Source organism: Ranitomeya imitator, chromosome 2 (assembly GCF_032444005.1).
Source record: "Ranitomeya imitator isolate aRanImi1 chromosome 2, aRanImi1.pri, whole genome shotgun sequence".
NCBI lineage: Eukaryota > Metazoa > Chordata > Amphibia > Anura > Dendrobatidae > Ranitomeya > Ranitomeya imitator.
In genome coordinates, this window is record NC_091283.1 from 412,310,059 (window position 1) to 412,335,201 (window position 25,143).

The following is a 25,143-nucleotide window of genomic DNA, read 5'->3' on the forward strand; positions in this document are numbered from 1 at the left end:
AGTCTGACTGCTCTAACTGTAAAGAACCCTTTTCTATTTAGCTGCCGGAATCTCCTTTCTTCCATCTGTAATGAGTGCCCCCTGGTCCTTTGTACTGACCACACATATATTTATACATGTAAATGAGAACCTCTCTGAGGCGTCTTTTACTAAGCTAAACAAGCCTAACTTTTCCAACCTCTCCTCATATGAGAGGCGTTCCATCCCTTCTAGTTGTCCACCTTTGAACTGAATCTAACTTCTGAAAATCCTTTTTAAAATGTGGAGCCCAAAACTGGATCCCATATTCTAGATGTGGCCTCACCAGTGATTTATAAAGCGGTAACAATACGTTGGGATCATGGGATTTTATCTCCCTTACATCCTAAAATCTTGTTTGCTTTTGCGGCTGCTGCTTAACATTGAGTACTGCTGCTCAGCTAAAGGTACCTTCACACTGAACAACTTTAGAACGATAACGATAGCGATCCGTGACGTTGCAGTGTCCTGGATAGTGATATCGTTGTGTTTGACACGCAGCAGCGATCAGGATCCTGCTGTGACATCGCTGGTCGGAGCTAGAAGGCCAGCTTTATTACGTCGCTGGATCACCCGCTGACATCGCTGAAGCGGCGTGTGTGACGCCGATCCAGCAATGTCTTCACTTGTAACCAGGGTAAACATCGGGTTACTAAGCGCAGGGCTGCGCTTAGTAACCCGATGTTTACCCTGGTTACCATTGTAAAAGTTAAAAAAAACCAAACAGTACATACTTACATTCCGGTGTCTGTCCCCCGGCGTCCGCTTCCCTGCACTGTGCGGCCCTGCGCTTAGTAACCCGATGTTTACCCTGGTTACCCGGGGACTTCGGCATCGTTGGTCGCTGGAGAGCTGTCTGTGTGACAGCTCTCCAGCGACCACACAACGACCTAAACAGCGACGCTGCAGCGATCGGCATCGTTGTCTATATCGCTGCAGCATCGCCAAATGTGACGGTACCTTTACTTGTAACCAGAATACCCAAGTCCTTCTCCTGTTCTGTGGTCCCGAGTATTCTCCCATTTAATGTATATGAAGCAATAGGATTACTCCGTCCTAGGCCCATTACTTTACATTTATCTACATTAAATCTCATTTGCCAATTGTTTGCCCATTCAGTCATCTTATCCAGATAGTTTTGTAATATTGTAATGTCAAGGTCAGATTTTAAAATCGTACATAGTTTGGTGTCGTTAACAAAGGCGGACACTTTACTCTCAATCCCATCCACAAGGTCATTAATAAAGAGATTAAAAATAATCGGTCCTAGCACAGATTTCTGCGGTCCCCACTGCTGACTATATCCCATTTAGAGAATATAACAACTACACACTCCAAATACATGGAATATAACACTATAAACATGGAGCCCCCTGAGGAAGCCCACACGAAACACGCGTTGGGGCTGCGGGTCAGGTGTCGCACAGGGGTAATCATGGGTAAAAGTGGTCGATATGGTTATGTCTTTGGCACTGTCTGTATATTAACACAGCACCTATATTTTGGTACAATGCAGGATCTATGGATGAACAGTATACATTATACTAATTGATTACCTGTCTTCCTTTTAGTATTGCACCAATGATTTGTATTAGGAATCACTTTTAGATTTATACAATACAGTGCCGGCAAAAAAAATCTTTACAAGTTCAGTGAAACCACAAAATCTTAATATTCAAGTGGATTCAAGTGTTTTATTGTGGATATTTTATTACAATTAGTATTTTGTCATGTCACCCTTACATTTTATCACCATCTGCAGTCGTTTAGGCATGGATTCAGCACCCCACATCATCACACTGTCAGGGTGTTCAACAGTCTTAACCGTATATTTTGGGTCATACCGTGACACAGTACTCGGACGACGCACAACCTTTGAGCCTCCCCTGAGCAGCCTGAAAGTGGTCTCATCACTAAACATCACTTTCTTCCACTCTTCAGATGTCCAATCTTGATATTTAACATAGTAACATAGTAACATAGTTAGTAAGGCCGAAAAAAGACATTTGTCCATCCAGTTCAGCCTATATTCCATCATAATAAATCCCCAGATCTACGTCCTTCTACAGAACCTAATAATTGTATGATACAATATTGTTCTGCTCCAGGAAGACATCCAGGCCTCTCTTGAACCCCTCGACTGAGTTCGCCATCACCACCTCCTCAGGCAAGGAATTCCAGATTCTTACCGCCCTAACAGTAAAGAATCCTCTTCTATGTTGGTGGAAAAACCTTCTCTCCTCCAGACGCAAAGAATGCCCTCTTGTGCCCGTCACCTTCCTTGGTATAAACAGATCCTCAGCGAGATATTTGTATTGTCCCCTTATATACTTGTACATGGTTATTAGATCGCCCCTCAGTCGTCTTTTTTCTAGACTAAATAATCCTAATTTCGCTAATCTATCTGGGTATTGTAGTTCTCCCATCCCCTTTATTAATTTTGTTGCCCTCCTTTGTACTCTCTCTAGTTCCATTATATCCTTCCTGAGCACCGGTGCCCAAAACTGGACACAGTACTCCATGTTCGGTCTAACTAGGGATTTGTACAGAGGCTGTATAATGCTCTCATCATGTGTATCCAGACCTCTTTTAATGCACCCCATGATCCTCTTTGCCCTGGCAGCTGCTGCCTGGCACTGGCTGCTCCAGGTAAGTTTATCATTAACTAGGATCCCCAAGTCCTTCTCCCTGTCAGATTTACCCAGTGGTTTCCCGTTCAGTGTGTAATGGTGATATTGATTCCTTCTTCCCATGTGTATAACCTTACATTTATCATTGTTAAACCTCATCTGCCACCTTTTAGCCCAAGTTTCCAACTTATCCAGATCCATCTGTAGCAGAATACTATCTTCTCTTGTATCATCTGCAAATATCGATATTTTACTGTGTAAACCTTCTACCAGATCATTAATGAATATGTTGAAGAGAACAGGTCCCAATACCGACCCCTGCGGTACCCCACTGGTCACAGCGACCCAGTTAGAGACTATACCATTTATAACCACCCTCTGCTTTCTATCACTAAGCCAGTTACTAACCCATTTACACACATTTTCCCCAAGACCAAGCATTCTCATTTTGTGTACCAACCTCTTGTGCGGCACGGTATCAAACGCTTTGGAAAAATCGAGATATACCACGTCCAATGACTCACCGTGGTCCAGCCTATAGCTTACCTCTTCATAAAAACTGATTAGATTGGTTTGACAGGAGCGATTTCTCATAAACCCATGCTGATATGGAGTTAAACAGTTATTCTCATTGAGATAATCCAGAATAACATCCTTCAGAAACCCTTCAAATATTTTACCAACAATAGAGGTTAGACTTACTGGCCTATAATTTCCAGGTTCACTTTTAGAGCCCTTTTTGAATATTGGCACCACATTTGCTATGCGCCAGTCCTGCGGAACAGACCCCGTCGCAATAGAGTCCCTAAAAATAAGAAATAATGGTTTATGTATTACATTACTTAGTTCTCTTAGTACTCGTGGGTGTATGCCATCCGGACCCGGAGATTTATCTATTTTAATCTTATTTAGCCGGTTTCGCACCTCTTCTTGGGTTAGATTTGTGACCCTTAATATAGGGCTTTCATTGTTTCTTGGGATTTCACCTAGCATTTCATTTTCCACCGTGAATACCGTGGAGAAGAAGGTGTTTAATATGTTAGCTTTTTCCTCGTCATCTACAACCATTCTTTCCTCACTATTTTTTAAGGGGCCTAAATTTTCAGTTTTTATTCTTTTACTATTGATATAGTTGAAGAACAGTTTGGGATTAAGTTTTACTCTCCTTAGCAATGTGCTTCTCTGTTTCCTTTTTGGCAGCTTTAATTAGTTTTTTAGATAAAGTATTTTTCTCCCTATAGTTCTTTAGAGCTTCAATGGTGCCATCCTGCTTTAGTAGTGCAAATGCCTTCTTTTTACTGTTAATTGCCTGTCTTACTTCTTTGTTTAGCCACATTGGGTTTTTCCTATTTCTAGTCCTTTTATTCCCACAAGGTATAAACCGCTTACAGTGCCTATTTAGGATGTTCTTAAACATTTTCCATTTATTATCTGTATTCTTATTTCTGAGGATATTGTCCCAGTCTACCAGATTAAGGGCATCTCTAAGCTGGTCAAACTTTGCCTTCCTAAAGTTCAGTGTTTTTGTGACTCCCTGACAAGTCCCCCTAGTGAAAGACAGGTGAAACTGTACAATATTGTGGTCGCTATTTCCTAGATGCCCGACCACCTGCAGATTTGTTATTCTGTCAGGTCTATTAGATAGTATTAGGTCTAAAAGTGCTGCTCCTCTGGTTGGATTCTGCACCAATTGTGAAAGATAATTTTTCTTGGTTATTAGCAGAAACCTGTTGCCTTTATGGGTTTCACAGGTTTCTGTTTCCCAGTTAATATCCGGGTAGTTAAAGTCCCCCATAACCAGGACCTCATTATGGGTTGCAGCTTCATCTATCTGCTTTAGAAGTAGACTTTCCATGATTTCTGTTATATTTGGGGGTTTGTAACAGACCCCAATGAGAATTTTGTTACCATTTTTCCCTCCATGAATTTCGACCCATATGGACTCGACATCCTCATTCCCTTCGCTAATATCCTCCCTTAAAGTGGACTTTAGACAAGACTTTACATAGAGACAAACCCCTCCTCCTCTCCGATTTTTACGATCCTTTCTAAACAGACTGTAACCCTGTAAGTTAACTGCCCAGTCATAGCTTTCATCTAACCATGTCTCGGTTATTCCCACTATGTCAAAGTTACCTGTAGATATTTCTGCTTCTAGTTGTTCCATCTTGTTTGTCAGGCTTCTGGCGTTTGCGAGCATGCAGTTTAGAGGATTTTGTTTTGTTCCAATCTCCTCGCTGTGGATTGTTTTAGAAATGTTCTTACCTCCCTTCTCAGTATGTTTTCCTGGTTCTTCTTTGTTCGAGTCTAATGTTTTTCTTCCCGTCCCCTCTTCTTCTAGTATAACGCCCTCCTGATGAGTGTAGCGAGACTTCTGGCGAATGTGTGTTTCCCAGGTTTGTTGAGGTGTAGTCCGTTTCTGGCGAGGAGTCCATCGTACAAGTAATTCACACCGTGGTCCAGGAATCCGAATCCTTGTTGTCTGCACCATCGTCTTAGCCAGTTGTTCGCATCAAGGATCCTGTTCCATCTCCTGGTGCCATGCCCGTCTACTGGAAGGATAGAAGAAAAAACAACCTGTGCATCCAGTTCCTTTACTTTCTTCCCCAACTCTTCAAAGTCCTTGCAGATTGTCGGTAGGTCCTTCCTTGCCGTGTCATTGGTGCCAACGTGTATCAGAAGAAATGGGTGGACGTCCTTGGAGCTGAAGAGCTTTGGTATCCTATCGGTTACATCCTTGATCATCGCACCTGGAAGGCAGCATACTTCTCTTGCGGTTATGTCCGGTCTGCAGATGGCTGCTTCTGTGCCTCTCAGTAGTGAGTCTCCCACCACCACCACTCCTCGTTGCTTCTTGGCTGTACTTTTTGCTGTCACTTGTTGCTGTGTGCCCCTTTTCTTTTTTGCTTGCTGGTGTTGCTTCATCCTTAGGTGTGCCATCTTCATCCTCTACAAAGATTTGATATCGGTTCTTCAGTTGTGTGGTTGGTGATTTCTCCATCGTCTTCTTGCTTCTTTTGGTCACATGCTTCCACTCATCTGCTTTTGGAGGTTCTCTGATACATAGTAACATAGTAACATAGTTAGTAAGGCCGAAAAAAGACATTTGTCCATCCAGTTCAGCCTATATTCCATCATAATAAATACCCAGATCTACGTCCTTCTACAGAACCTAATAATTGTATGATACAATATTGTTCTGCTCCAGGAAGACATCCAGGCCTCTCTTGAACCCCTCGACTGAGTTCGCCATCACCACCTCCTCAGGCAAGCAATTCCAGATTCTCACTGCCCTAACAGTAAAGAATCCTCTTCTATGTTGGTGGAAAAACCTTCTCTCCTCCAGACGCAAAGAATGCCCCCTTGTGCCCGTCACCTTCCTTGGTATAAACAGATCCTCAGCGAGATATTTGTATTGTCCCCTTATATACTTATACATGGTTATTAGATCGCCCCTCAGTCGTCTTTTTTCTAGACTAAATAATCCTAATTTCGCTAATCTATCTGGGTATTGTAGTTCTCCCATCCCCTTTATTAATTTTGTTGCCCTCCTTTGTACTCTCTCTAGTTCCATTATATCCTTCCTGAGCACCGGTGCCCAAAACTGGACACAGTACTCCATGTGCGGTCTAACTAGGGATTTGTACAGAGGCAGTATAATGCTCTCATCATGTGTATCCAGACCTCTTTTAATGCACCCCATGATCCTGTTTGCCTTGGCAGCTGCTGCCTGGCACTGGCTGCTCCAGGTAAGTTTATCATTAACTAGGATCCCCAAGTCCTTCTCCCTGTCAGATTTACCCAGTGGTTTCCCGTTCAGTGTGTAATGGTGATATTGATTCCCTCTTCCCATGTGTATAACCTTACATTTATCATTGTTAAACCTCATCTGCCACCTTTCAGCCCAAGTTTCCAACTTATCCAGATCCATCTGTAGCAGAATACTATCTTCTCTTGTATTAACTGCTTTACATAGTTTTGTATCATCCGCAAATATCGATATTTTACTGTGTAAACCTTCTACCAGATCATTAATGAATATGTTGAAGAGAACAGGTCCCAATACTGACCCCTGCGGTACCCCACTGGTCACAGCGACCCAGTTAGAGACTATACCATTTATAACCACCCTCTGCTTTCTATCACTAAGCCAGTTACTAACCCATTTACACACATTTTCCCCCAGACCAAGCATTCTCATTTTGTGTACCAACCTCTTGTGCGGCACGGTATCAAACGCTTTGGAAAAATCGAGATATACCACGTCCAATGACTCACCGTGGTCCAGTCTATAGCTTACCTCTTCATAAAAACTGATTAGATTGGTTTGACAGGAGCGATTTCTCATAAACCCATGCTGATATGGAGTTAAACAGTTATTCTCATTGAGATAATCCAGAATAACATCCCTCAGAAACCCTTCAAATATTTTACCAACAATAGAGGTTAGACTTACTGGCCTATAATTTCCAGGTTCACTTTTAGAGCCCTTTTTGAATATTGGCACCACATTTGCTATGCGCCAGTCCTGCGGAACAGACCCTGTCGCTATAGAGTCACTAAAAATAAGAAATAATGGTTTATCTATTACATTACTTAGTTCTCTTAGTACTCGTGGGTGTATGCCATCCGGACCCGGAGATTTATCTATTTTAATCTTATTTAGCCGGTTTCGCACCTCTTCTTGGGTTAGATTGGTGACCCTTAATATAGGGTTTTCATTGTTTCTTGGGATTTCACCTAGCATTTCATTTTCCACCGTGAATACCGTGGAGAAGAAGGTGTTTAATATGTTAGCTTTTTCCTCGTCATCTACAACCATTCTTTCCTCACTATTTTTTAAGGGGCCTACATTTTCAGTTTTTATTCTTTTACTATTGATATAGTTGAAGAACAGTTTGGGATTAGTTTTACTCTCCTTAGCAATGTGCTTCTCTGTTTCCTTTTTGGCAGCTTTAATTAGTTTTTTAGATAAAGTATTTTTCTCCCTATAGTTTTTTAGAGCTTCAATGGTGCCATCCTGCTTTAGTAGTGCAAATGCTTTCTTTTTACTGTTAATTGCCTGTCTTACTTCTTTGTTTAGCCACATTGGGTTTTTCCTATTTCTAGTCCTTTTATTCCCACAAGGTATAAACCGCTTACACTGCCTATTTAGGATGTTCTTAAACATTTCCCATTTATTATCTGTATTCTCATTTCTGAGGATATTGTCCCAGTCTACCAGATTAAGGGCATCTCTAAGCTGTTCAAACTTTGCCTTCCTAAAGTTCAATGTTTTTGTGACTCCCTGACAAGTCCCCCTAGTGAAAGACAGGTGAAACTGCACAATATTGTGGTCGCTATTTCCTAAATGCCCAACCACCTGCAGATTTGTTATTCTGTCAGGTCTATTAGATAGTATTAGGTCTAAAAGTGCTGCTCCTCTGGTTGGATTCTGCACCAATTGTGAAAGATAATTTTTCTTGGTTATTAGCAGAAACCTGTTGCCTTTATGGGTTTCACAGGTTTCTGTTTCCCAGTTAATATCCGGGTAGTTAAAGTCCCCCATAACCAGGACCTCATTATGGGTTGCAGCTTCATCTATCTGCTTTAGAAGTAGACTTTCCATGCTTTCTTCACCTTTTTTCACCTTCTGTGACCAGTAGAGATGCTTCTGTTCTGTCTAGGAAGTCTTCATTCTCTTTGATGAGTTTCAAAGTTGCTATTCTTTCTTCCAGACCCCGCACCTTTTCTTCTAAAAGGGCCACTAGTCTACACTTCTGACAGGTGAAATTGGATTCTTCTTCTGTAGCACATGCTGCAGCTGACCATGTAGGTTGTCACATCTGCCATGTTGCTCCTAGATCCTGCTGACTTGCTGTGTGTTTTCCTTCTTGTGTAATCTACTCAGCCAAGCTTTCTTGCAATAATGCCCTACAGGCAAAAATTCGCGCGCCGTAAGGCGCGCGGTTTGGTGATGCTTTCCAAGCAGCTGGTCCCAGCTGTACCCAACGATCTTTCTTACAAAAGGCAAGCCCTTTCTTCTTCAGTGCTGCTGTGAGCAGGGGCTTCTTTGCGACACGGCAACTTGGTAGACCCAGGTCCTTCTGCAGGCGGTGACGAATTGTCCTAGTTGGGATGTTCTGGAGGAGCATAGGGTGCTTGTTTTTTAGTTCAACGGCAGTTATAGAAGGATGTGACATCACTTCACGCTTCAGAAGCTTATCAGTCCTTGGTGAAGTCTTCTTAGGTGCGCCAGAGCCTGACTTCCTCTGCGGTACCATCCCAGGAGGCAATGATGCTGCCAACTGCTTCAGTTGATAGATTGCTTCTCTTGACACTCCCAGATCTCTAGCTACAGCAATCACCGAATCCCCCTTCTTGAGCAGAGTCAAGGCACAGGATTTCTCTTCCATTTTAAGCTTCTTTCGACCCATTGTGGGAGATAATAAAAAACTGAGGGAGATAATAAAAGACTGCCTAATAGCAAAACTTGCTGAGCTGCACATAACAACCAATCAGAGTGCAGGTTTCACTTTACCAGAGAAGTGAAAACTGAGCGTTGATTGGTTGATATTTGCAACAAAGCCAGCTTTAATATTAGACAGTTTTTTATTATCTCCCTCATTGTGTACACTTTTAAAAAGTGAAATTATGATGTGGATTTTACATGTAAAGTTTTTTTTGCTGCGCAAGTGTAAAGATTTTTTTGCTGGCACTGTACTAACAAAATAAAAAAAATAAAATGTAGATTTTTAGGAGCAATATAATAACAAAGCAGTTAAAGTACATGACAAGAATCTGCATAACTATGATATGCTAAATAGTTGCAAGTCAAATTTATCTATGAGATATCCAAGATGATTGTCTATAAAATGATGGTAGCCTCATGTTCGAAGCTGAAGTGGATGGTGAGATATGGAGCCTGAAAGTCAAAAGTTCAAAACATCGTTACCCTTTTGCTCCTCACTGTATATTCACTTGTACTGTTAATTTCTTCAAAGTTTGTTGACCATTTTACCGTAAAAAGTAAAAACCCCTTCAAATCTTGCTTCTCATCTGCACATACAATTCGTGTGATTTGGCTCCACTTCAAGCCCACATTTTCGACATTTGTGATTATTATGAGTGAAAGTTACATTATTTCAGTAGGAGGTTGAAAGCAAAATTTTGTAGAACATAAAACAGACTCTTGCTGCTGTTGTCCGTAATATGCAGAACATTCAGAAGGAACCTTTTTTTTTTTTTGCTTTTACAAGATGATATTTATGCGGCGGCAGGTTTCCACAATACACTTATATCGCTTGCTGGGCAAAATATTCATCACAGCCGAGTAACTTGATTTACAGCATAGAAAATCAGCCATTAGCCCACACTGCTACTTTTACAGCTCCGGCAATATGCGCTGTATCCTATAGCCTAGTGAAAGGGAAAACTTCTGACATTAATCAGCGCTTTACTATTATGGATTCCATTCACTTTGTTTATTTCATTTTTATACTCTCAGAAATGTGGATTATTTATAAAAGAGGTGATCTACAATGTCACCTTTACAATGTTACCAAATTGTGGCTCTATTCAATTCAGTATCTGGTGACCCCTCAACTGCAGGTATGGGGTCATTATACAATTCTCCAAAATATATTCGAGGTATGAGAAAGTAAGAAAGTTTGAGAGGAGCAATTCATTTTTCAACATGATGCACACAGATTGGGAAATATATCATGCGCTATGGAAAATTGGCAGAACTTCAATATGAGAACCATTCTTCTTAATTCAATCATTGGAGAGAATGGAAAAATTGTGCTGATACATTTGCAATATTACCTTCTGTGATTTTATTGCAGATTTGCTGACACTGATTTTGTATGCATCACAGCACTTTATCATAGAGGCAGTTGAACTCGTCCCTACTGCCGGGAGGCTACTCGCTGCAGTAAGGGAGCCCACAGCAGAACGGCGGAGAACTCACCGGGTAGCAAGCAGGACCTGAACCATGTGACAGAGGGGAAGTGGCATGGGGTGGAGCCTGGAGTCGGGGTGCAAAGGAGGCGAACAGCATCGGAGAGTAGTCAAACGTGCCAAGGTCAATAACCAGGGGACATGCGAGGTACTGGAGGGTGAGACAGAAGGATAGTCAGGTGGAAGCTGAAGGTCAGAAAGCCAAGTGGATCAAACATACCATATATACTTGAGTAGAAGCCAAGATTTTCAGCCCATTTTTTTAGGCTGAAAGTCATTGTCAAAGGGGGGTCGGAGAGGGGAGGGGGAGCAGTGGCTGTGCCATACTCACCTGCTCCCGGCGTGGTCCCTGCATCTCCGATGGTCTCGGGGCGCTGACAGCTTCTTCCAGCATTGAACGGTCACATGGTACCGCTCATTACAGTAATGAATATGGAAGCAACTCCACTCGCATAGGGGTGGAGCCGCGTATTCATTACTGTAATGAGCTGAACCGGTGGCCGCTCAACGCTGGAAGAAGCAGCCGGCGCCAGAGAAGACCATCAGGGAAGCTGCCAGGCACCGCGCCGGGAGCAGGTGAGTATTACGGGGAGGGTGAGCAGCATTGCTCGATATTCACCTCTCCTCGTTCCACCGCCGGGCTCCGTCTTCCGCGTCTTCTGCTGTGACGCTCAGGTCAGAGGGCGCCATGACGTGGTTAGTGCACGCCCTCTGCCTGAAGACGGAGCCTGGCGGTGGTACGAGGAGAGGTGAATATTGCAAGTGCCAGGGCCCTGAGCGAAGAGAGGTGAGTATGTCATTTTTTTTTTTTAATCGCAGCAACAGCATATGGGGCAAATATCTCTATGGAGCATCTTATGGGGCCATAATCAGCATTTGTGCAGCATTATATGGGGCAAATATCTCTATGGAGCATCTTATGGGGCCATAATCAACATTTGTGCAGCATTATATGGGGTTAATATCTCTTTGGAGCATCTTATGGGGCCATAATCAACATTTGTGCAGCATTATATGGGGCAAATGTCTCTATGGAGCATCTTAAAGGGCCCTTATTAACCTTTATGCAGCACTGTATGGGGCAAATGTGTCTATGGAGCATCTTAAGGGGCCATTATTAACCTTTATGCAGCACTGTATGGGGCAAATGTATCTATGGAGCATCTTATGGGGCCCTTATTAACCTTTATGCAGCACTGTATGGGGCAAATGTGTCTATGGAGCATCTTATGGGGTCATTATTAACCTTTGTGCAGCATTATATGGGGCATATTTTAATATGGAGCATCTTATGGGGCCCATCATAAACTTTATGGAGCATTATATGGGGCGTATTTTGTATGGAGCATCTTATGGGGCCCATCATGAATTGTATGGAGCATTATATGGGGCTCCTGATTCAATATGCATATTCAAAAACACTTAACCTACTGATATCTCAATTAATTTTACTTTTATTGGTACCTATTTTTATTTTTGAAATTTACAAGTAGGTGCTGCATTTATACTCGAGTCATTAAGTTTTCCCAGTTTTTTGTGGCAAAGTTAGGGGTCTTGGCTTATACTCAAGTATATACAGTACCAGATCAAGCACGAAGAGCAAACAAGTAACACAGTATGCACAAGAACACCAGAGGGTCAGGCACACAGACAAAACAGTATAACTGACAGAGAATCCTAGTCCAGCATGGGTATAACTATCCCTCCCAGATCCAAAAGGAAGCCACAACTATTAACCCTAAGAGGGCAGGGCATTAACCCTGTCCAAACCATGACTGTAGGGGCAGAGACCACTCCAACTCCAATGATATATCACTTACTGGTTGGTGCATTTTTTACAAAATCCCTGATTTCTCATCTCTTTATATAGCAGTGCTATGAACACTGAGCTCTGTGTAACCTCGTCCACACCCGTGATTGAAAGCTGAGTGAGTTGAAACTACAGCAACCTGATGAGCAAATACACATCCCAAATTTGAAAATTTGCAACATGTCAATTTTGAGGTTTTTTACGCATTGAAAGTAATGAGATACTGCAAAAACGCCACAAAAATCCACAGTATTTAATTTGTGCTGAGCTTTAGAATTTTTTTTGTGAGTAAAACAAACTTTATTAACATGTAGATTAGACAAATCCCACATCTACAGTCTGAAAAATCACATATCTACAGCCAGAAAAACGCAGCAAAATAATAAAACATAGCGATTTGCTGCAAAGAGTAAAACTTTTGGCAGCAAAAAAAAACTCCACAGGTGAACCTACCCTTAGGCAGATACAGAAGCATTTGCGGATTCCAGATCCACCACCGCTTTCTCATGAACAGTGGGACCTTTATCACCTTGGGAAAAGTATACGACTTTACACTAATGCATGATTTAATAGGGTTATCCAGGACTAGAGAAACATGGTTGGCCTAAACAACTACATGCAGACAAGGGTATATGTATGGAAAATGGAAGTCATGTTTTTCTAATCCTGGACTTTCAGGAAAGATTGAGTCATAGGCTATATTCACACTTAGCGGTTTTTACCGCGGAACCGCCTCGATTTTGATGCTGCGGGTCCGCAGCAGTTTCCATAGCGTTTACAATAACATGTAAACCCTATGGAAACCGCAAACCGCTGTGCACATGCTGCGGGAAAAACCGCGCGGGAACGCAGCGGTTTACAACCCGCAGCATGTCACTTCTTTGTGCAGAATCGCTGCGATTCTGCACCCATAGGAATACATTGAACCGCTTACTTCCCGCATGGGGCTGTGCCCACGTTGCGGGAAGTAAGCGGATAATGTGCGGGTGGTACCCGGGGTGGAGGAGAGGAGACTCTCCTCCAGGCCCTGGGAACCATATTTGGGGTTAAAAAATAAAAAATCTGGTTATACTCACCCTCTGATGTCCGGAGCTCCTGGGCGCTGCACGCGGCCGTCCGGTCAGAGTTGCTGTGCGACCAGGACCTGCGGTGACGTCGCGGTCACATGACCGTGACGTCACGAAGGGTCCTTCTCCCACAGCATCTTTGGAACCGGAACGCCGGGTGCAGCGCCCAGGAGATCCGGACATCAGAGGGTGAGTATAACCAATTTTTATTATTTTTAACATTACTATTGATGCTGCATATTGCTGCATATGCAGAATCAATAGTATAGGCGGAAACCCGCAGCGGAAAACGCGGAACAAACCGCGATAAATCTGCAGGGAGAACCGCAGTTGTTTTGCCCTGCAGATTTATCAAATCCGCTGCGGGAGAACCCGCAGGGACCCGACGCAAGGTGTGCACATAGCCATATAGTGGCATCCATTGCTACCTTATTAATAGGATTTTGTAGTCAATGAAGGTCAGCCAACTGCTCATTCGTACTCTCCATGGTCAGGCTGCTCATCTCCTCTCATGTGTCTCCCATTGACGTCTTGAAAAGCTTTCAGACAATACGAGTTCTGTTTTCCATCAATGGTTGCTCAGTTCTGAACTGAAGTAAATAACCTCTGCCTATTCTACATTGTTAGTAATCTGACATGAAAACAGCATTCATTGTATATTCTTACATACAGGTACACAATGTCCTGATCCCACAGTAAGTGGAAATGCCAAGATACGTGAGCAAGAACCGCACAGAACTTCATTTGATATGATGGGAAGAAACAAGACCCATGTGCTACCAAAAAAAGCTATTCACTCCTGGTGCAGTCACTGTGTACATATATTACATTACGTATCCTGTACTGATCCTGCGTTACATCCTATATTATACTCCAGAGCTGCTCTCACTATTCTGCTGGTGCAGTCACTGTGTACATACATTACATTACAGATCCTGTACTGATCCTGAGTTAAATCCTGTAGATCTTTTATTAAAAAAATGAAAAACATAACAACAATAATAGCAGAAAACATAACAAAAATATTAGCCAGAAAATAATCAGTAAACTGAACACTGGTCCAGTCGCTCATTCTCTCCTCTCACACATATTATACAGGATGACTACTTTGACTCTGGTCCGGTCACCAAACAAAATAATAATAACAAATAAAATAAACAATGGCAAACAAAAACTATATACATGAACTTTTTTTTTTTTTTTTTTAAGTTTTAAATAAAATAACTACAAATTAGACAAATATATACAATACTAGGCTATTCTTCATGCACTGACCTGAGAGCTGGTCCTGCGTTTCATGCCTCAGTCCATGTCCAACGTCCATAGGCCAGATCAGGCAGTGCTAGTTTTCCCCCAAACAACCCAGTGTCCCATAGTCCCACAAGACAATCCCACCTCCCCCCTTTTCCCCCCGCCCAACCTAACACACCCAATTCTATATCCCTATATACAATATATACATTATATACAGCAGCACACACAATAATTACAAATCACGAAGCCCAAGTTCAGCGCCTGCATCCCTACATCACTGTATAATGATCAAACAAAACAAAAATCTACAGTGTCAGCAGCAGCCCACCACCAGGAAAGGAGATGACCAGACTAGGGCACACTAAAAGAAAAGCCCCTCCAGAGGAGAGTGGCCCTCCGTGTGCCCAGTCTCCCATACTCCAGAGAGCGCACCTTCACCGGGTCACCGAGTATGGTCCTAAACACATCGTCCACTGGGAGGATTTTTCGTTGCGACGATACTAAGCACCGTGCGTTCCACGTGTGATACCTAACCACTGCGCTAACTAGAAATAAGGTGCAGCGGTCCCGACCACCAAGGTCTCCGAATGCTCCATAGGCCCATTCCGCATAGGAGAGACCGGCCAGCCGAGACCAGCCAATGAAGGCGCCCACCCTGTTGAACACCTCTGTGTTGAAGGGACAATGAAGCAGGAAGTGGTCCATGCTTTCCAGCAAGGTACCACAATGCTCCAGAGGATAATTCCTGTCCTCAGAGCTCCTACACTTCAGATTGTCCCTCACACACAGTTTCCCATGGAAGCAGCACCAAGCCAGGTCCCAAAACTTCGAGGGGATCCTGATAGAATTCAAAAGATGCAAACCCACCCCAAGTCCTGACTTGGGCAGCCCCTGAGCGCCAGAGGCCTCTGGAAATGGGTCAACAGAACCCTATTGTCAAGGAGTTTCCTTGGCAGAGTCCTGATCTCCCACATTCCCAGACCCCACCGACAAATTACCTTCAAAACCAAGGTAGCGTAAGCCGGAAGATGTCCATGCGGTGTGCGAAGATCCTTCACTTGCCCTCCTGTCTCCCATTCCTGGAAGAAAGGCTGAAACCATCCCCTACAGGAGAATACCCACGGAGGAGCCCTCTCTTTCCAGAGGTTTGCAATGTTGATCTTAATGAAGGTATCCACAAGGAATACTACAGGGTTGACCATACCCAACCCTCCTAGTCTCCTTGTACGGTAAGTAACCTCCCTCTTGACCAGGTTCAGTCTATTCTCCCATAACAGTTGGAAGAACAAACTGTAGACCCGAGTCCAGAGAGATTCCGGCAAGGTGCATACACTGCCCAGATAAATCAGTAAAGGGAGCAGGTAAGTTTTGATCAGGTTTACCCTTTCCCTTAGGGTCAAAGACCAACCCTTCCATTGGTTCACCTTCTGAGTGGCGATCTCTAGCCTGCTGTCCCAATTTTGTTTGGGGTAATCCCTCTGGCCAAATTCGATGCCAAGGACTTTTGCAGAGACTTTGGGTCCTGGAAGGGTGTCGGGGAGATCAAAACCAGGATCTTCTCCTCCCAGCCAGAAACTCTCACACTTATCCCGGTTAATCTTGGACCCGGATGCCTCCGAGTAGCGATCTACCTCTGACATCAGCCACCCTGCCTCCTCATGAGAGGAAACAAACACAGTGACATCATCGGCATACGCCACCACCCTCAGAGTGGCTTCTGGTGCTGCCTGGTCCATCCCGATCCCGGCCAACGGTCCACGCTCCATCGCCCTAAAAAGAGGGTCAATCGCAAACACGTACAGCAGCGGGCTCAAGGGACAACCCTGGCGAACACCGGACCCAACCTCAAAAGAGCTGCCAATCCAACCATTCACAAGCGGGAAACTCTCTGCCCCACTGTACAAGGTCTTAAGCCAATCAACAAACCCCCCCGGCAGGCCATATCTCAGAAGGACGGACCAGAGGTACTCATGATTAACCCGATCAAACGCTTTTGCCTGGTCCAGTGACAGCATGTACCCCTTCCAGTGACCAGCCCTACCCTGCTCCACTGCCTCTCGGACACAGAGCACAGCACTAAATGTGCTGCGGCCTGGAACACAGCAATGCTGGGCCCCCGAAAGGAGTCGGGGTGCAAATTTCACCAGCTGATTAAACAGCACCTTTGCCAGAACCTTCCTGTCTGCACTGAGAAGCGCTATGGGACGCCACTTCTCAATGCAAGACGGGTCCTTACCCTTTGACAAGATGATCAGAGCAGACCTCCTCATTGACTTCGGCAGAGTGCCCAAGCAAAGACACTCATTGAATACCTCAGTCAAGAGGGGAACCAAAACGTCCTTAAAGGTCTTATAGAATTCAGATGTTAAGCCATCTGGACCCGGCGATTTTTTGGAGGCAAGCCCTTCAATCGCCAACTGAACTTCCTCTTCCCTGATCATTTCTGTCAAAACGTCGAGAGGGGTCTACCCCTGGTTCGGGGACAGCTTCAGCCAGGAAAGCCGACATCTCATCCCAATCAAGATCCCTCTTCCCCAAGAGGTGCGAGTAGAAGGATCTGACAACCTCCAGAATCCCTGATCTGGATTGCCTCAGGGACCCCGTTGTGTCGACCAGTCCTGTAACCACTTTACTATTCACTGACATCTTGCAGTTTCTGTAAGGGTCGGGCGAGCGGTACTTCCCGTAATCCCTCTCAAAAACCAAAGATGCGTGTCTATCGTACTGACACCTCATAAGCAAAGATTTCACTCTGGAGATCTCCTCGTGGCTACCTCCAGTTGAGACAAGATGCTCGAGTTTCCTCCTCAGACCCTGATACAGGCGGTACCTGCTCAAACTCCTGAGGCTCGAGAGCTGGCGGAAGAATCTCGCCACCCTTTCCTTGAACATCTCCCACCACTCTGACTTACTACTACAAAGATCCAGTAAGGGTACCTGGCTCTGAAAAAAATCCTCAAAAGACTGTCTTATCTCCGCTTCTTCCAAGAGAGACGAATTGAGCCTCCAAAAGCCTCTTCCCATCCGGAGGGTCTCTGTAACATTCAGAGAAAACAAAATTAAACAGTGGTCGGAGAACTCCACGTCAACAACAGACACTGCTGAAGAGACAGCTTCCTCCTTTAAATAAAACCTATCTATTCTGGACCTACAGTTACCTCTATGATAGGTGAACCCCTCGTGGCCTGGGGAGTGCCGAATGTGGACATCCACCAGGCGAGCCTCACTAGCTATACTATTAATGGCGACGCTATCATAAGTCAGCTTGTCTCTGGAACCTCCTCTATGTCGGGGCCTCGTGACAGCATTGAAGTCCCCTCCAAAGACAACCTGCCGACTTGTAAAAAGGTAGGGCTTGATCCTCATAAAGAGAAACTTCCGGTCCCACTTAGATTGGGGACCATAGATGTTAATGAGCCGGAGCTCTTGTCCCCTCATGAGGACATCTAAGATCAGGCACCTCCCCATTTCTAACTCAATAACCTGTCGGCATTCCACCGGTGCGGTAAAAAGGACCGCCACTCCGCTATACGGCTCGGCCGCAAGAGACCAATAGGAGGGCCCGAGTCTCCACTCTCTCTTAGCTTTAAACACATCTGCCATGTTTGGCAGCCTGGTCTCTTGCAAAAAGAAAATGTCAGCTTCAACCCGGCTGAGAAAATCAAAGGCTGCAAATCTAGCTGTATTTGACTTTATGCTGGCGACATTAATGGACGCCAGCGTCAACGGAGTGGGTTCCGCCATCATTGGTGATTGAGTTAGATGGCTTTCTTTTTCCCACTCCCCTTATCCTCTGCCTCAGAGGAGGAATCCTTCCCCCTCTTTAATGACATGGAGGTATCCATTTCCACGTGTTTTTTATTATTTTCGTCCTCGTCTCCGGACTCTGGGCCAGTCCCTCCCTCCAAGGATCTTACGTTCCCAGATGGAGGAGACTCGGCATCCCCTGTGAGCCCCGCCGAAGCCAGAACCTCACCCTCAGCTTCCTCCTCAGAGGAAGAGATGTTTTCAAGGGCTTGGAACCGGTTAGAAAGACCAACCAGAGGGGAGTCGGATTTTCCTTCCTTAGGTACCTTGGTCAGAGCGAGAAAAGATATTTTATCTCCCTTCTTTCTCTTCTTTTTGGTGCCGAGCTTATGCTTGTCCTCTAGCCACTGCCTATTATCCTCATCCATACTTTCATAATGGGAGGACTCTGAGGCAGTGGCACTTTCCTCCCTGTGGATCCTCCTGACCTCCTCATCCAACTCATCATTCCTTGGGGCCTCAGCAGCAAGACTGGCGTCCAGGAAAGGGGCCGCCCCAGTAGCCCGAGGCTTGCCCAGCTCCCTATCCTGTCTGCGCTTGTCTAGACTCCTTAGCTGGGCAGGCGTCTTTTTATTACTTTTCTTCCTTGGCCCTTCAGCTCCCTCACCCTTGCTAGGCCCTTCCCCAGCAGAATCATCCTCACGGCTTTCTCCCACCGGGGTCACGACTGCGTTAGCGAAGGAGCGAGGACAACGGCTGACCTAACACCACACAGGTGGCACCTAATCTCCACACAAGATGCAAGCAAGATGGCCGATATCCCCACACAATGCACACTTCTGCACAGTGCAGTTTGCGCTGAAGTGTGTGGGGTCGCTGCACTTGTGACAGAGCTTCGGTTGCTCCTGGTAGAAGACCAGGATACGATCCCTACCCAGGAAGGCAGATGATGGTATGTGGGCAACCGTACCACCTGAACGCTTAAGTTTTACCATAAACGTCCAGGCGCCTGACCAGATACCAAACTCGTCACGGTTTTTCTTTGGCATCTCTACTACCTCTCCATACCGGCCAAGCCACGTCATGATGTCATAACAAAAAAGCGACTCGTTACATGTCATCACGGTCACTTTCTTGACTTGATTTTGGCGAGACACCGCCTGAACGGCAAAGTCTCGCCAGCCGGGCTCATTTTTTGCCAACTCATAGTTCGACCAGAAGAGTTCAAGCCCCTCCGACCGAACAAAGCTGACATCAAACTCAGGCGTGGAAAAGGGATGTATCAAGGCGTAGATGTCAATCGCCTTGAAGCCCATCGTCAGCAGGAGCTTCACAACTTTCGAACTTGGAGGACATGCATCACTGCCCCTCCAGCGAAGACGGACCACATTCCTACGCACACTACCCGGCCGTTGGGAGGGACCACACTGTATCCCCCACTCTTTGCTCTCGGAAGGCCCGAGGCCATGCCTCTCTATCCAGAAGGATAGATCAACCTCTCGACCCTCTACCATTAGTGATCTCTCCCACTTCTTTAGAGCCTCCAGGAGACGCCGTTGCAACATGCCGTCCCCAGAGACCAGAGATGAGGAGGACGCCCTATTTCCCCCGGAGGTGACAGCGGCATAACTCCTGACAGGTGCTGCCACCATCGGGGGGGGCAACCGGACCAGTGACCACATCCACACCAACACCATTACCTACCTCCATAACCCCCTCACCCTCCACCAAACCAGAAACCACACCACTAGACAAAGAGTTTTCCGTATCCATACCCACCATATTCACTCCTGCTGGACCAGTGACAACAGGGGGTGACACTTTGGCCTCCGCATCATCAGGCACAAGGGGCTGAGTCTCCTCCACAGAACTGGAGGTGACCTCACACCTGGTTATATGTGTGCCCTCCGCATCATCAGTTGATATTTTCTGCTTCATGGTTGCTACCAGGCGCCGTTGATCTTTAGCTGCTGTGGGGCACCGCTGATCCTTAGCATCAGGATCTTGTTGACCAGCGGCGCCAACACAGAACAGGACTTTGGTGGAAGGACCGGAACTCCCAGCCCCGGTAACCCCCTCACACCGCCGCCGCCCCTCAACTAAGTGATCAGCGGCAACAGTATTCAGGGGCACCGAGGCTATCGAAGCTGCCCCCGACACCGGGCCGCTCCCCCATCCCACTGAGGAGCGGACCACAGTATCGTGGCCTGACCGTTCGACCGCCGCTGGGCCGTCCTCACTGTCCAGCCTCTTGGCTGATGCACCTGCTGCTACGTCCCCGCTACTACAAGCAGAGACGGAGCTCTGCGCCTCATTACCGTGCTCTGTAATCTCCCCGCGCCTTTGCACCGGATCTACAGCAGAAACCGGGATGGGCTGCGCAACGGGGCTTATACAGCGAGCTGACCCTGCTGCCGACTCAGGGGGTACAGGGAGGGGGGCATATACATAGCTTACCGCTTCCTGCAGCTTAGGTTTGATCTTCTTTGACTTTTTCTTCTGGCCCCCAGGTGCCTCCTCTGGTAAATCATCACCAAGATGGAAGTTCTGAAGGCACACTGGGGACTCCAGGAGCTTGATCTCTGCCATTAGCACCCCTCCCTGGACCATGTCACTGTCCTCCCCAGAGCCAGCAGAACTGCAACGAGATGTCATTGTCGCATGTCCTGCAGGGACCTCGCTGCACGTGGCCTCTGAGTGACTATGCAGGCTGCCAGGTGGGGCTTTCTGCTGGTCATTCTCCTCCTCCTCATCATCATCATCATCCACGTGGCTCTCAGGCTGCAGCCCCATCTGCCTTTGCTCTCTGTTATCAGCCATTTCTCTGAATCAGTCTTCATTTATAAGTTTTTCTTTAAATGGTCCACTTTTTTCTCGAATAAATGCTTTTCTTACCTCCAGGTTAATAATTTCAAGCTTCAGGATCTTTACCTCCGCCTGGAATTGCGTCTTCCTGGGTCTGGAGGCACCTAGGTGGACACAGACTCCCGGGATCTCTGTAGCGCCCAACCCTCCTCAGTGAGGTCGGCCTCACCTCCATGAGCACTCAGCTTTCCTCCGGAAGGACCGCTATCTTGCAAGCTAGCAGGCTTCTCCTCCATGCTGGAAGCCTTGCGGCTTCTCTGGGTCTCTGCAGACCTTGGGGGAGTAGGAGCCACATTGCTGCGACTCCTGGTGGAGCGTCTCACCCCCGAATCTTCTGATGTGCAGGCTGGTTGCTGGTTCCTTCTGCCCCCCGCCAGCCTGGTCCGGGAAGCAGAAGGCTGGGACTTGGCTCCCTCACTCATCCCAGGAAACCCACACCCTCCCTGGGTAAGAGAGAGAGCAGGTCCCCAGGTGGAGAGGTGGTGGTTCCCAGGAGCACACAGCAGGTTCAGCAGCGACCGCACCCACAATCAACACAATGAGCAGCAGCTGAGCAGAGCTGCACTCACTATTCTGCTGGTGCAGTCACTGTGTACATACATTACATTACTTATCCTGTACTGATCCTGAGTTACCTACTGTATTATACTCCAGAGCTGCACTCACTGTTCTGCTGCTACATTCACTGTGTATATACATTACATTACTTATCCTGTACTGATCCTGAGTTACATCCTGTATTATACCCCAGAGCTGCACCCACTATTCTGCTGGTGTCGTCGCTGTGTACATACATTACTGATCCTGTACTGAACCTGAGTTACATCCTGTATTATACTCCAGAGCTGTGCTCACTATTCTGCTGGTACAGTAACTGTGTAACATTACATTACTGATCCTATACTGATGCGGAGTTACATCCTGGATTATATCCCAGAGCTGCACTGACTATTCTGCTGGTGCAGTCACTGTGAACATACATTACTGATCCTGTACTGATCCTGAATTACATCCTGTATTATACTCCAGAGCTGCACTCACTATTCTACTGGTGCAGTCACTGTGTACATATATTACATTAACTCTCCTGTACTGATCCTGAATTACATCCTGTATTATACTCCAGAGCTGCACTCACTATTTTACTGGTGCAGTCACTGCATAAATACATTACTTATCCTGTATTGATCCTGAGTTACATACTGTATTATACCCCAGAGCTGCACTCACTATTCTGCTGGTGCCGTCACTGTGTACATACATTACTGATCCTGTACTGATCCTGAGTTACATCCTGTATTATACCCCAGAGCTGCACTCACTATTCTACTGGTGCAGTCACTGTGTACATACATTACATTACAGATCCTGTACTGATCCTGAGTTACATCCTGTATTATACTCCAGAGCTGCACTCACTATTCTGCTGGTGCAGTCACTGTGTACACACGAGGGGCGATCCAAAAGTAATGATAATCGGTTATTTCTATTGCACACAGAAATTAAAATAAAATGTTTTCTTCTCTCTTAGGTACCCACTAGTCCAGGAAAAAAAAATTACTTAAATAGACCACGATTCCCGGGAGCTACATTCATTTGAATATGAACTGCTGAGGAGTGAACATCAAAATGGAAAAAAACGAGCTCAGAGCTGTCATCAAATACCTCTGCTTGAAAAAAAATGACTACCAAAGACATACACAGCGACTTGGTGGAAACATTGGGGGACTCTTCTCCTCCATATTCCACAGTTGCACGCTGGGCCAAGGAATTTAAGCTGGGAAGAACATCAACGGAAAATAACCATCGTGAAGGACGCCCATCCACGCCCCTCAATGAAGAAAACGTGAAAAAAGTTGAAGAAGTTGTATTGGCAGATCGAAGAGAGGGTCAAGATCAAGAATTTTTTTCGAAGGGAATTCTAAGTTTAGAAAAGAGATGGACTAAATGTATAGACTTGTTAGGAGACTATGTAGAAAAATAAATTTATTTTTTGACTATATTCATTGTGTTTAGTATTGATTATCATTACTTTTGGATCGCCCCTCGTACATTACTGATCCTGTACTGATCCTGAGATACCTACTATATAATACTCCAGAGCTGCACTCACTATTCTGATGGTGCCGTCACTGTGTACATAGATTACTGATCCTGTACTGATCCTGAGTTACATCCTGTATTAAACCCCAGAGCTGCACTCACTATTCTGCTGGTACAGTCACTGTGTACATACATTACATTACTGATCCTGTACTGATCCTGAGTTACATCCTGTATTATACTCCAGAGCTGCACTCACTATTCTACTGGTGCAGTCACTGTGCACATATATTCGACACCGAACTTTCCTTTACTCCCTATATCCAATCACTCACTCGCTCCTGTCACCTGCATCTTAAAAACGTCTCCAAAATCCGACCTTTTCTCACCTTTGAAACTGCTAAGACTCTTACTGTCGCTCTCATTCATTCTCGTCTGGACTACTGCAACTCTCTTCTGATCGGTCTCCCTCTTTCCAAACTTTCTCCTCTCCAATCCATCTTGCATGCGTCAGCCAGGGTCATATTTCTGTCCAGCCGCTTCACCGATGCCTCCATCTTGTGCCAGTCATAACACTGGCTACCCATTCGCTACAGGGTCCAGTATAAACTCATCTTTCTCACCCACAAAGCTCTCCACAGTTCTGCACCGCCTTATATCTCCTCATTCATCTCCGTCTATCGCCCTACACGTGCCCTCCGTTCTACAAATAACCTAAGACTAACATCCCCCGTAATCCGAACCTCGCACCTCCATCTCCAAGACTTCTCTCGTGCTGCGCCAGCTCTCTGGAATGCACTTCCCCAGACGATCAGACTGAAAACTAGCCCCGACCTGTTCAAGCACGCTTTAAAAACCCATCTCTTCAAACAAGCCTACCACATCAACTACTCAGTAAACTAACTTTGTCCTGTTCCCTCCTTCCAAATATCTGCATGTGAATCTGCACCCTACTATTCATCTGTCTCCACATCCTCCATGCACACGATAACTGCACTTGATACTTGACTATTGCACTTAAACACACGGGCTGATAACATACATTACAGTACCTATTCTGTACTGATTCCAAGTTATCTGCTATTTTGCTAGATTGTTCAGCTTGCAGGATGCTAAATATGGATGGTACATTTTCACTTTACCATGTGCCAATAACCAGCCTTGCAGCTGAGGAGGAGGTAATAAAACATGCAAAGCAGCAGGACGCAAAGTAGATTATTGTTGTTACAGAAAATTGCCCACATTTTACAATGAAGCTATTAATTTGATGTTCTTGTATACATATATATATATATATATATATATATATATATATATATATACACACATATACACATATACAGGTGCTTCTCACAAAATTAGAATATCATCAAAAAGTGAATTTATTTCAGTTCTTAAATACAAAAAGTTAAACTCGTATATTATATAGTCATTACGAACAGAGTGATCTATTTCAAGTGTTTATTTCTGTTAATGTTGATGACTATAGTTACATAGTTATTAACCCCTTTCTGTCATTGGACGTACTATTCCGTCCATGTGGGGTGGGCCCTACTTCCCAAGGACGGAATAGTACGTCCAGCGCGATCGGCCGCGCTCACGGGGGGAGCGCGGCCGATCGCGGCCGGGTGTCAGCTGCCTATCGCAGCTGACATCCGGCACTATGTGCCAGGAGCGGTCACGGACGGCCCCCGGCACATTAACCCCCGGCACACAGCGATCAAACATGATCGCGGTGTGCCGGCAGTGCAGGGAAGCATCGCGCAGG

The 25,143-nt window shown here is 45.4% G+C and overlaps 1 protein-coding gene across 4 annotated transcripts in view; it reads right to left on the reverse strand.

The window, feature by feature from the left end:
- Positions 1 to 25,143, reverse strand: part of SLC39A11 (solute carrier family 39 member 11) — a 724,893-nt gene that overhangs the window by 504,682 nt on the left and 195,068 nt on the right. The window lies entirely within an intron of this gene.